The sequence below is a fragment of the Gallinula chloropus genome, assembly GCF_964237585.1.
Source record: "Gallinula chloropus genome assembly, chromosome: 1".
In the NCBI taxonomy this organism is placed as follows: Eukaryota; Metazoa; Chordata; class Aves; order Gruiformes; family Rallidae; genus Gallinula; species Gallinula chloropus.
This window is the reverse complement of record NC_140085.1, coordinates 94,700,222-94,713,956: the sequence shown is the minus strand read 5'-3', so window position 1 is coordinate 94,713,956 and position 13,735 is coordinate 94,700,222.

The following is a 13,735-nucleotide window of genomic DNA, read 5'->3' as shown; positions in this document are numbered from 1 at the left end:
GAAGGCTGTGGTGCTAGCTGTTTTCTTGAGGGGAGTCAGAAGATAGAAACGATAGAACCTCATTTACTCGGCTTTGGTGATTTTTCTCCGCAGTTACTATTAATAACATGCAGTCTCACCTGAAACAGGAGCCCAGTGAACTGGGCACGTGAAAACCAGCTCAAACCTGTAAGAACTTGCAGGTTGCAATAGTGCAGAGGAATGCTGTTGAAGGGAAGGGACTAATTTTGAAGACTGGGAAAGTAGCAGTGTTCTTTTAGTCTGGCTTCCCCCTCACCCCTAGCCCCCGTGCTTTTTTTTGTTAAATCCACTTTTTAGTAAATCTGAAGTTTTCTAATGAAATGTGGTATGTTTGCATGCTTTGAAATTATCTGGTTTCAACCTTGTAATGACTTGGTTAAGTAACGGGAGTGGGTTCCCGCTGGTGGGTGCTGTGTGAGAAGGCTGCTCAGTGGTATGGCACCTCTTTCTGGCACCTCTTAACTGGCTTCTAGCAAAATATTCCTGTGCATTGTTTGGCTGCAGGGCAGCATTGATAACCTTGGCTCTGCCCTGAAAAGTAGGAATTTGCTTCAAATGTGCTTTGAGGGCATCTGCTGTGGTTTCTGTTGTTTGCTGCAGAAGGTGCTGTGTGTGCACCCCGAGCGCTGTCATTCCCGACAGCCCAACACTCAGATTATCTGCAGCCTCGGTAATGGGGATCTTTTGAGGGTTTTTTTTGAAAGTCTGTGGATCAAGCAAGAACTTGGATACTTTCCTCCTCCTTTTGCCTACTTACATGTGCCAATCACGTGCTTAGGGAAGTCACATCACTACCCAAATCTATGGCCATGAGATCAAAAACAAATGGGAGACAGCGATCAAATAAAGCAAGGTTGAAGATGGAAAGGAGTTAGAAGTGAAGATAAAGGATAAAATCATGGCAAATATATAAACCTGGCAGGAGAGATTTGTAGTCATTGAAATGCTTTGATGGGTATTTAATGTCAGGCAAAAAAGGGTTTTGCTGGAAGACTGATTCTTTTTGCTTCAGTTTCGATCAAGAGAAAAGGTAGCAGGAGGGAGGCTTTCCAGGGTGGAGATCAGACAAACGATAAACAGGCAGGAGGCAGGGGAAGGGAGCAAGTAGAAAGAGTCTTGCTGCTTGTGGCTGGTTTTGTTAAGAAAGTAAGAGACAACAAGCAAAAAAGAGCCCAGGAGCTGTTTGACAGGTGGATGCATAGCTCTTCTGAAGGTGGTTTAGTATGGACTGTTTAGTGCCCTTTGCCTTACCCAAAGGCATTCTCTTTCCAAAGCACGACTGGCTGCCTTAGTTACTGAGGTGGCATCTATACTGATTCTCTATTCAGTGCTGGTTTCACCACATTCTTTCACCTTTCTCTTAGTGAAGACTTTCCCATCCGAGTTTGGAACTGGTTGAATACACGGACAAGGATTTCTCCCCTTGACTTCAGAACTGTTTGACTTACCCAAAGCCTGTGTCCTATAACAAGGGGCCTAACCATGTCCTTCTCTGAAGGACCTTCCTGACAAGCTGAGTTGAACACATCTGCAGAGACCAGGCTCTGTGCGTAGACACAGCCATGTGCAGAGCTTTTTGGTAAATCCAGTCCCCTGCACATTCAGTCCACCTCTGCGTGTGCGTGGTCATGAAGGACGTGTCCTCCTGGGCGTAGAGGATATACTGCATGTGTATAGTAAACACTGAAACAGAAGTTCCCAGAATACAAGGCTGGCTCTGCACGAGGTACAGAATCACACAGAATCACAAGGTTGGAAAAGACCTTTAAGATCACTGAGTCCAGCTGTTCCTGTCCTATACTAAACCATATTCCTAGGTACCTGACCTATCCTTTTTTTAGACACATCCAGGGATGGTGACTCAACCCCCTCCCTGGGCAGCCTGTTCCAGGCCCCGACAACTCTTTCAGTGAAAAATATTTTCCTAATATCTAATCTGAACCTGCCCTGGCACAACTTTGTGCCATTTCCCCTTGTCCTATCTCCTGTCACCTGTCTGAAGAGACCATCACCCACCTCTCTACAACCTCCCTTCAGGCAGTTGTAGGTGGTGATAAGGTCTTCCTTCAGCCTCCTCTTCTCCAGGCTAAACAGCCCCAGTTCCCTCAGCCTTCTTCAGGGTTCTTCAAATGTGTAGCCATCCGCAAGGAAAACAGACTTCTGGCAGGACTGCTTGCATGCCAAGAGGTGTACCCATGTCCTTGCTCCCATCAGCAGCAAAGGGGAGGGGAGAGGACCTGTGGGCACCTTGAGAGAGAGAGAGCACAGCTATGGGAGAAGAGGCTGCTTGGAGCAGTGCTGCTTGGTGAATATTCATTGTCCCAGCAAGCTGCATGTAGGCTTGCGGCTGGATCGCTGCTGCTCTCATGTTGTGCAGTAACTAAAGGGCTCCGGCGAAGTGGAATTCATCCTCTACAAAATTTTAATCCTGAGGTGCAGTGGGCTTGGCTTTCAGGGATGCCAACCGCTTCGGTCTTCTCTTCCCTGGAGCTTCAGTGGCAGTGTCATGTGCTCATTTGTAATAGGCACTCAATTTATAGAAGAAAGCTTGATTTCTCATAAATGGCCATCCCACATTTCAACAGACCTTTCGAGCCTAATGAACCTAAATCAAGGCAGAGTGGATTAAACTGCCCCTCTAATTTTCCAACTCACTATTGGAGGGTGTTTGTCAACCCTTTTACAGCCAACAAAACATTGTCTTGTATTAAAATTCCTTCAGAATCCTTCTGTGTCACCTTGGCGTTTTGCAGAAGGGACAATTATGTCCCAAAGTATGGTTGAACAAGCTCCATTAAATGGGTGACAACTTCCAATCCTCCTCCATAAGTAACGGTTCAGTTTCGCTGAGGTTTTGTTTGCCTTTCCCCCCCCTCCCTTTCCATTTGATATCTCAGGCCAGAGGGGAGTACACATTCCTACCAATTTGAATTTAAATGAAGCAGACAGCTAACTTTGATTTACTTCTGTTCCTTCCCGTGTACACGAACTGGCTTGCATTAATCATATTAATAAAAATGGCATTAAAATTACCAAGTTTTAAAAAGGCACATGACAGTGATATTACCCACCAAGTTACAAGTCATTGCGCATGCATATTAATTACAAGTTGTCTAGGATTTCAGCAGAAGCTAAAAGGAGTGACATTTTACCCTGTGTGTTGTTTTTAATTTGGAAAACTCCTTTGTAATGCAAGATGTATCCTGTCCTAATGTGGCTCTCTAATCACAACATGCTTTAATTTTGATAGATGACCCCCAAATGCTTTAAATCCACTAAGATTTTCTGTAATTAGAATGATTTTTTTAATACTTTGTTTCCTGAACTGTCCATGATGACATCCATCTATCATCAGATGGATTTGTTTACTCATTCCTCTTCCAAAAAAAAACCTGAAAAGTCAAGCAATATGTATTGAGAGCTTATCTTTGTTGCTACGTGGTGGAGGGAGCATGTTATAATTCATCTCCCTCTAGTCACTGCTCCCTTTTCTTGAGGGATTGCGCTCTGAGGAAGGGCACATTTTTCAGAGACGTTCAAAGCCCTTCCCCTCCCTGCCTGCCCCGATCTCCAAGTAGTAGCGCTGCCCCCATATAAGTGCAAAAATGTCCCCTCATCCTTTCTAAGTGCCTGCCCATGGAAGTTCAAAGCACAAGGTAGAATTCAGTAGGCTTTCCCCCACACACACCCCATTCCATGTTTCTTTTTACTGCAGTGCTTCTTTGCACATGCAAATCTCATGCGTGCTTTCAGTGTGGGATAGTTATTAGCAGTGGCTGTACAAAACAAGAGAAAGTGTTGAGGACGTCAGTCTCCTATCATCTCCCAAAACTTGCCCTTTCCTGTCTTCTTCCTGTGGTTCCTTGTCCATCCTTTGCAGCATGCCCATTTTCACTAGCGTCTGATGACCTCGCTGATGGTTGCTACAGCTTCCTCACCCGTCTTCCCCATCCTACCCTGCACCAGCCATCCTGTTCTTTCTAGTCTGACTTCACAGGTTTTGTCTGCTCTTTCAGATCTCTGCTCTCCCCTCTCCTTTCTTGCTCCTCAGCTTCTCTGCAGGTTTATGATCTCTCCTTTTTTTTTTATATATTTTTCCCTGGGAGTGCATTTTCCACTCCCCTGCTTTTTGTCACCTGGGCCCCTTTGGTCCCTGATGTGTCTGATGATGTCGGTCTGTAGCATTTCCTCCCACCTTCCCTTCAGAGGCTGCCCCTACATGGTTTCATCCCTCTCCCCGGCCAGATGAGTACCGAAGGGCAGGATGCTCTCATGCTGCCGTGCAAAGCAACAGGCTGCTTGCCCTCAAACGCACCGCAGCTTCATCCACGCTTCAGCGTGGGGACCGGCAGGAAGGCGAGGGGGGCGCAGCTGGAGGTGAGGGAATAGCTGCCAGCCGCAGGGGAAGCTGACAGCCTTGCGTCACAGGGGAGGGCGGCTAGAGGAGCAGGCTGTAACCCAGCACATGCCTCTGTCTGGCAGACACTCGTGAGGGAGACCTGGAGCTCCATAAGACAGTGGGATGGATGTGGGAGATGTTTTTCATCCCCTGGGGTGCGGTCTGTGGAAGTGGCTTTGCCTGTCCACAAGCACCGTGTTGGCTGGGCTTTTGCTCATTTGTGGCTGGTTTTACCTGTTATTTAAGAGGTCACAAAACCACACCCAGGCAAAAGGCGCTGGCAGGTCTGCACCACCACTTGCTGGTGTCTGGATTTACATGGAGAGCCCAGGAGGGTCCTGGGAATAACTGGGGGGGTGGGGGGAATATTTCCTTCCTGGGCATGTTAATAATCAGATCATATTAACAAGTAAAATTTGATTAGGCTTCTGATTAGGAAAGAGTAAGCCAGGAGTTTGAAGCTTGTTGTGTCAACAGAATAGATTAGCTTCAGTCTGACGTTCTGCTTTCAATAAGAAATTGGTAATAAAATTATAGCGTCTGACTTCCTCATGAGGTTCTGAATGCGATACTGGGCTTTGAGACAACTGCTAAATGTCCTAGGGTATGTGTGGGGACTTAGTCAACAGCCAGGCCATCAAATCCTTTAATTGCAATAAAAAATATTAAGGGGTGAGGAAAAGTTTTACCTTTAATGAATAAGGTGAAGCATATGTGTTTGGAAAAATCTGGTAGGTTGCTGTTGCCTGCCTGAGGTGGCCACTCAGGAGAGCAGATGTCCCAGCTGAAGGGCCCGTATCTCCCTGTCGTATGAGGCTTTACTTTGCAGAATGTAGGCCCATAAAACCTGGCTAAGCTGTAACATGTTGCAGCCCAGTTCAACGCTGAAACAATTCTGAATGATTCTGGACTGTTGAATGTTTTTACCAGCAAGTGTTAAAGCAAGCGATGTCACCAGCACCTTGTGAACGGGTTAATCACATGCAAGAAGCAGCTCCCCCGGTAACGTTACCTGGAATGGCAGCAGAGTTTGGAGTTCTACTGCAAACAGATTTCAGAAGGGGAGGAGAAAATGATTCTTGTGGTTGGTTGGTTGGTTGGATTTTGTTTGTTTGTTTGTTTGGACCTGGGTACTTTCATCCAGGGACTGGAAGTGGCTGGCAGATCTCCACATACTCAACTGGTGTCGTTTTGCCACTCAAGCCAGTGTCACAGAAATTCAGCGTGTCAACTGTTAAAGCCGTACTGTAGCTGCCTAACATATTTAGAAATATAAAAAATGCTTAGCTTACTCTTCTCATCAGAATAGGATCCAGTGACAGTGTGATTAATCATAGGCTGTTCGGCATCAGTAGGGGGAAAAGAAACCTATTAACGCTGCCTTGCTCTCCGGGAGCCGAGACTGTGCTGGAAGGAAATGATCTCTGACGTGAGGGAAGACGGACTGGTAATTCAAAAAAAAAAAAGACCCTAAGTTCCACCTTCTGTCAAGAATGATCAGGGATCAGGAAGGTACATTTGTGATGATTGCTTCATCTTTGTATCTAATAAAATTAACTCTCTACAGTCCAACCCCCCCAGCCCATTAATGTTAGCTGTGAGATCTTACGCTGTACCTAAAACTTTTCCCTGCCCATGATTTGTTCAAGCAGGACAATTTCTTGGTACAGGCAGGCTCACTCTGGTGCCAGAAGTGTGAGAGGGTGAACTCTAATGTTCAGGCACTGGTGCAACTGGCTTCGGGTGCACTCTGCTTATTGCATGAGTGATTCATTTGGCCACGACCTCCCTGGATTTTGTCCTCCCTCAGGTCGTTGCCAGGAGCAAGGTGGGATACTGGGATATACCAGGTCTTGTGTTTGAAGGAAGGTCTCTGCAGGAAACCTGCAGCTTGTCTGAAGCACATGTCAAGGGCAATGGTTTGTAATACGACAGCTGAGAGAGTGAGCAGAGTCGTGCACGTGAACAGAAGCAGTTTGGAAAAAGAGACTTCTTCATGCAGAAGACAGGAAGGAGTTTGTTCTTAACTGAAACCAGGTAGTGGTATCAAGGCTCAAACAGGGTGATTTGCCTCGGAGGGCATGTAGGCTAAAGGTAACTGGTGTGAGCCAGGCGGCTGCAGGGAGTTCGTCTTTGAGGCAAGTTGCCTCTGTTAGGTAGCAGTATCAGTAAGGCCCGATGAAGCCGACGTTGCTTCAGTAGTGATATTGGATCCACTGAATTTGGGTACGGATGTATCAGAATTGGGACTGGTGGAGAAGTAATTATGAGCAGGCTTTGTTTAGGAGGATAGAGTCTAGAGAAGAAGAGGTGCAAGGGGAGAAAAAAGGTGGGGTTGGAAATGGAAAAATGGCAAGTAAGATAAATTCACATATTCACAGAACTGTAGGGTTAGAAGGGACCTCGAGAGATCATCGGACCCAACCCCCCTGCCAAAGCAGGTTCCCTAGGACAGCTCGCACAGGTAGGTGTTTAGACAGGTCTTGAATATCTCCAGAGAAGGAGACTCCACAACCCCCCTGGGCAGCCTATTCCAGTACTGTGTCACGTTCACTGTGATAAAGTCCTTCTGCATATTGGTGTGGAACTTTCTATGCTCCAACTTGAAGCCATTGCCACTTGTTCTGTCTCTCCAGACAACTGAAAAGAGGCTGGTTATTTGCCCCTGTGTCCCACACCTCAGATATTTATAAACATTAATAAGGTCCCCCCTTAGTCTTCCTTTCTCAAGACTGAACAGTTCCAGCTCACTCAGCCTTTCCTCACAGGGGAGATGCTCCAGGCCCTTAATCATCTTCATAGCCCTTCTCTGGTCTCTCTCCAGGAGATCCCTGTCTTTTTATACCAGGGAGCCCAGAACTGGACACAATACTCCGGGTGAGGCCTGACTAGGGCAGAGTAGACTGGGTAAAGAACAAAGACAGGCAGGTTTCCCAGCAGTAGGGGAAGAACTTTCACAGACAGCAGTGTAGCTGTCCCCCTGGCCCAAGACCACCAGCATGCCAGAGGGACCCCTTGGGGCAACTCGCTGTGCTTCAGACAGGGCTGGTGTAGGAGGGCAGAGCCACAGGGGTAACTCACACCCTAGTGTTGAATGGGGTGGGGAGAGAAGGCTGGCAGCTTTGTGTTGCAGTAGTAGTTGCGTGCAGTTAATAGGATTTAACAGTGATAAACAGTGGCTCTGTAGCCATGTGTAACAGCCGGCCAAATAATATGCATTGGTAATGGTAGTCTGTTTATCAGTCAGTTATTTGATTTATTAATTCTGAGTAAGATGATGATTAACCAATAAGCATTGTAGTCCTTATCAGCTGTTCCTCAAGACTGCAGTGGGAAGGAGTCAGACCCTCAAGGCAACAAGCTGAGCAGGTAATTCTTCTGAATCTGGGCCTCATGTGGCTGCGTCTCTGTAGAACCCAGGTGTCCTGGTTCTGGACAGGACGGACTCCACCTCTCCCCAAGCAGCCAGCCCAGGTGAGCTGAGTTAGCCGGGGGTTGTTCCCACACCACCTGACATCACTCCCCCATAAAAGGGGCTGGTTGGTGAAGGGCACACCCGGGTGCCTCCAGGGCAGTTGAGTGTGGCTGGGGCATCCAGCCAGCCTGCCCTTGCTGTCAGGCAGCACTCTGTAATCGTTGGGTGGGTAAGGCACTGTGTTATCACCAGGTGTGAGTGTAATTAGCCATTATTATTCTACTTCAATGGTGCTTTTGTCAGCAAACTGTCCTTATCCCAGCCTGCAGAGGCTCTATCTGCTTCTCCTCCAGTGGTGTGTGGTGCTCAGCTACTGCTTGGGGCTGTGAAGCATCACACCAGGGCAGCAAGAGGGGCTGCTGCAAGCCTGTCATTAGTATTGGTCTGATTCTGCCTCCGCTAATGCTGTCTTCCACCACAATCTGCAGTCCTCTGAGTTCCTCCTTAAATGTGATGTACGTGATTTAAGAGCTCTTTGATTATTCCCAATTGTAGCTCATTAGATCCTACACAGTCAAAACTGTCTTGGTCTCTAGTGTGTCCTGGTAAATATTTTTTTCCAGTTAGTTTCAGGTTCTGGTACCAGTTTCAGACCAGGATAGGTGATCAGATTTTTACTTGGAACTTTATAATCAGCTTTCCAAATCTGATTGGATACTTAATATCTGCCACTGCAGATGGGTAGCCAGTTCTTTTTTTCTTCTGGTAAAATTTACAGAAGTTGTTTTAGTTTATTCTTGGAAAAATTCTCGTTTATGATTTAATTTTCTTTGAATCTTTTCTAATGGTTCTTGGTCAGCTTTAATATCTTATGAGTCATTTCATTATTTGTTCCATCTTGGTTCCTTATCACCTCTGTCCTGCTGTGTTAGTTTTCGAATTAGCCAGAATTAAATGTTTTTCCCATGTAGATGAGCATCAGTAGTACATAATGGGTGTGCTATTTGTGATGTCTTCTCACCAAAATTCTCATCCAGGAGGGTGGAAGCAGAGAGGCCGTTTCCCCACCTAGAAATTCTCTTGCCTTTGCTTGTTCACTAAACCCACGTTCAGTGCATTTTTGGCCACGTCTCTTCTGTATGGCCAGCCAGCAACAAATGGCCATGCCTTAGATCTCAAATGGATTTATTAGGGGTGGAGAGTAATGCATTTTTATGATGGATTACTTATTTTGCACCTCTCTTGTGTCAAGATCTAGTTGGATGAAAGAACTGAGTGTATTAAAATATCATTTGAGAAGGGTTTATTAGTTAATAATACCCTAAAATGCACTTGAATGCTTTTCCTCATGTAGATTTATTTAATTATTTTTTCATTGAAGGATGAATTATTATAATAAAAGCAGTGATGAAGCTGAAATGTTTGGGTTTGGTCACCATGTCCCTTAGAGTTGAAGAGGCTCATCCTGTCCAGTCTGATTATTTTCACAGATTGCAATGTTATTGGGGGTTTTTTTTTGCCCCCTCTCAGCTCGTCTCTGAACTCTGAGTTAAATTCTACTGATTTGAGAAATGCAAATGTTTAAAAAGTTCTCTTGGTACATACTGCTATGTTGAGGCAGGATTAGTGCTTATGCTGGTTCAGCTGTCAGACCTTCCTTAAAATTTGGAACCAAATAGGTCTTGCTTAATGCCAACCGTCTGCATGCTTTCTCTAACCATTAAAGTTACTTTCCAGCATTTAAATCTCTGTCTTGCTGCATCTGGAGACAGATGGATTTGTTGATTTGTTGAATTTACCTCTGCCTGATGCTACAGATAACCCCCTCTCTGGAGCTCTATCAAGAGGTTTGATGGCCTCCTTGGTCAGACCCGCTAAGAGCAATGGCTTGGAAAGGGAGAGCTCTGACTGCCCGGGCAGCCAGCTATTGGCAGCTATTGCCCTGGGGACAGCTATTGGCAGCTTTTAGCTGGTGTCAGTGTAGAAGAGCAGGTACGCAGTGAGGAGAGGAGGGCACAATGTCTGAACAGGCACTCCAGAGAGAGCAGCAGAGACAGCGTGAGGATGGAGCGCTGCACCTGAGGCCTGCGTCCTCGGGGGGCAGCGACCGCAGCGGCATTCCCGCCTCAGCTGCTTTTACTTGCCTTCTGTTGTTTAAACGTCTGCACCTGTAAAAGTTTTACCCATCGCCAAAGGTATCTTCTAGTGAGTTATGCTCCCCTTTACTGGCAGTTTCACTCTTCCCTTCCCTTTCTCACCCCTATCTCAAAGGACCAAAGGACTGGTTTTCTGGGCAGTGGCGGTGTGAGAGGAGGTGGCCCACGAATGTTGGTTTCCCAAGAGCTTCTGGCCACTGCTGGCTTTTGTTGCCAAGCTCGTACTTCTTCGCCCTGCCAATAGCATGTGTACAAATACCAGTGAAAACACTCTGCTTTTACGCTGTTACTCCTGATCTATTTTGGATTAGGCAGATCTTGGACCCAGCATTGAGTGGAAGATACACAGCAAAGCCGGGATGGGATGGCATGTCCTGTTTTTCAAGGAACATCAAGCAGGGGTTAGAAGGACTTTGCACATCGAATTGAAGCTACCTTATTCTGCACACTGGTAATCTTGCAAACTAATTTTATCAGAAAGTCAGCCTGATTTGATTTCCATCTCCCGTTGCTTTCTGTTTGGTTAAGTGCAGTCACTTTGGCCAGTTGTGGCTGATGCGTGTGTTTACTTTCTTCAATTCGTGGAAATGAGTGTGATCTTTCTTGATTTGGAGTAATAAAACCAGAAAGAGCTTTTAGATCAACATCACTGAAATTGAATTTGTGGAAATATTTTGTCTACATGAGGTTTTATTTGATTCTTTAATTCATTTCATTTCCTGAATTTGGATTTGATTATGTTCTTCCCTTTAAATATATGCCATTGTCCATGCTAGACTAGATGTTCTTGTGATGGATGTGGTAACGAAATCTCAGACCTGGCTGTGTGGACATTATTGAGCACTTGAAACAGAACCTGAATTTGTATTTGCTCTCTAGCTCTGGAGAAAAGAGATCATCATCAGTGATGCACCTATGCAGGTGATCACTTGACTGCTCTGGTGAGAGTCTCAGGGGGATAAATGGATCAGGATGATGTGTCTTTGAGCTGAGGGCAGTGTTCCTCCTGTTCTGGATTTGTAGTTGGCGTCTTTTAATATAAGCTTTATTATATAGAGAGATTTTCTGAGCGAGGTTGAAGGCAGGTTTGTACCGAAAGCAGGACTGCTTTTTCTCAGAAAAAAGTAAATGACTATACAGAAATAGAGTTCAATCTGTTACTGCTTAGGTAAATAGGATGTTGCTTTCTTCCCTCTGCTCTCTCGAGTCCAGGGCTGGCTACCTGTGGTGGGTTGACCTTGGCTGGACACCAGGTGCCCACCAAGCCACTCTATCACTCCCCTCCTCAGCAGGAGAAGGAGGAGGGAAAGGATGGAAAATACTCTCGTGAGTCAACATAAAGGAAGTTTAGTGAAGCAAAATGTTGTGCTGGAAGCACAGGAAAATATCCAAAAGATTTGTTCTCTCCTTCCCATTGGCAGGGGATGTCCAGCCATTTCCTTGGAAGAGGGGCTTCAGTATGTCTAGTGATTGCTCCAGAAGACAAATGTAAATAGGTGGTGTGGATTAGGTGTGCAATTTTCCCCAAACAGGGAAATTCCAGGTGACCTTGTAGAAGCCCAAGCATGGGAAGTTGGGTTTGTTTCTGCTTTTTTCCTGTTTACACTCACCCGTCTTATATTTACACTTATGTTAAACTGCTGGTATGCATCCCAGCCTGTGTTGGGATTTCTGAACTGAGGAGTAACCTACAAACAAACGAGTGCTGGTGAGGGCAGCAGCGAATCAATCCACACAGGAGACGTGAGAATGAGTGCTAGGACAGGGAATGGAGTACTATGGAAGCTGTAGCTGTATCACCAGGTGGAACACGAGAACAGGCAAAACGTTTTTTGGGGGGGAGCATTGAGAGAAGTACGTTAATCCTTTCTCACTAGGGAACAAAATTCCCTAATAATTTCTCAGGCTCTACCTTTTCAAGCTGAAATTCATTACTCCATCAAAGCGAATGCCTTGCTGCTAACAGAATAAATGTCTCTATTTAGAATGTAAATGAGAAAAAACCCCTATGAATTACAGGACACTTACAGGATTCTGAGTAGCTGGCTGGAGTTACTCTTATTTTAAATATTGACTTTGACATAATTTGATAATCACTAATAAGCTTAGTTTCTGACTGATAATGTCAAACGTAGCAGGTCGTTTATTCAAAGTACGCGCTGCGTTACTGCCAAAGCACGAGTGGCCGTGGAGGGTGTGTGGTCTGGGTTGGCTGGTTTGCTGGCAACCTGACTACCTCCTATCCTGCAGTGCCCTGCTGTAACAGAAGGGTGATGCACTCGCTCCCTTGGCAGCCCACCGTTTGGGAAGGCTGAATTCCATCTTGCCAGCACCGGATTATGGAGTGAATCATTATTATCCATCTTGAGGGTGCGGCTGCCCTGTTCCAGAAGAGTGTGGGACCCCCTCAGATGCACGTAACTAGGAAAAAAGCTACGTACTGCCTGTGTTCCCTCTGTCCTCTTCTGCCTGGAGGAGAAATCTGTTTGAAAAACCTGCACTGGGCAGTTCTTGGAAACAGGCACCTGGATAGGGACGCACTTAAGTCAAAAGAAAACCCAGAAAACATTTGCACAGATGTGGTTGACACAGGAGGTCATGATCTCATTTCAAATGTCACTGCTTAATCTTAGCTCGGATAATTACATACATATGGCTGTCTAAACATGAAGTCAACAGGAAGGTATCCAGCTACATGTGGTGCTACAAGCAAATCAGATTTAACCGCAGCAGCTACCGGCTAGAGGATATTAGGTGAATACTGGATGCTCCCTAAAGAAATTTATCTTAAAGAAAGATAAATTTAGATTTATTAATTTTTTTGTCTGTCTGTAGGGGCTGGTAGGGATAAAACTCATGTTAGTATCTCATAATATTCAATAATGATCAATGCAGAATTTAGAATTGCTTATATATGTTTATCTCACAACATGTGAAAATGAAACTTCCCTGTCCAGGAAAAGGTGTAATGTATTGCCTTAAACCATAAGTAGTGTGGAGTTGATACTGGCAAGCCATGGGTACGACTCAGATGGGGAGGTGCGTGTCACTTGCTTCGCTGGCAGCCTGCTGGGGTAAGCATTTACCGCCAGTGAAAGCTCTGCCCAGCTGTAAGCCCCAGCAGTGTTGCAGCTGTGAGTTCAGTAAAGCCCTGTAACACAGGACCAGGCCAAAACTCCCCAATGCTTTTTTTTGCACTGACCCCAAGTGCCCAGCACCTCTCCCTGGCCACCCCTGAAGGCCTCACCTTCTGGCCACACATTTCGGTGCGTGTTTCAGCAGCGGTGTGCACACACTGCAGTGTGCCAGAGCCTTGGCGTTCCCACTCTTGGAGCTGTGGGCAGTTACTTGGGGAGTCCCAGTAATGTTTCTGCAGACAAACCCATTGGCTTCTTCAGAGCTCAGTGGCAGGCTCCTGCACCGCCAGGAGCAGATGGCACAAGCTCTCCTTATTTGCCAACCTTAACCCAAGAGGACTGGCTCTTTCCCACCCCCTTGCTGTGACTTTAAACCATTTGTGAACTGGGATTTCCCTGCCCCCACTCTCCCCCCATCCCCCCCCCCCCGCAACCCCACCTTTCCCTTCTGTGTGCAATAAGAAGCTGAGCCCCAGAACGTTGTACAAGATCAGATTTGAACAGGCCCCCGAGATTTATCGCTACTTTTTTTTAAACTAGGTCACAAGCAGAGAGCCCCACAGGGTGAACTTGCAGAAGGCTTTGCTTTTCCCCGAGTGCTTACGCT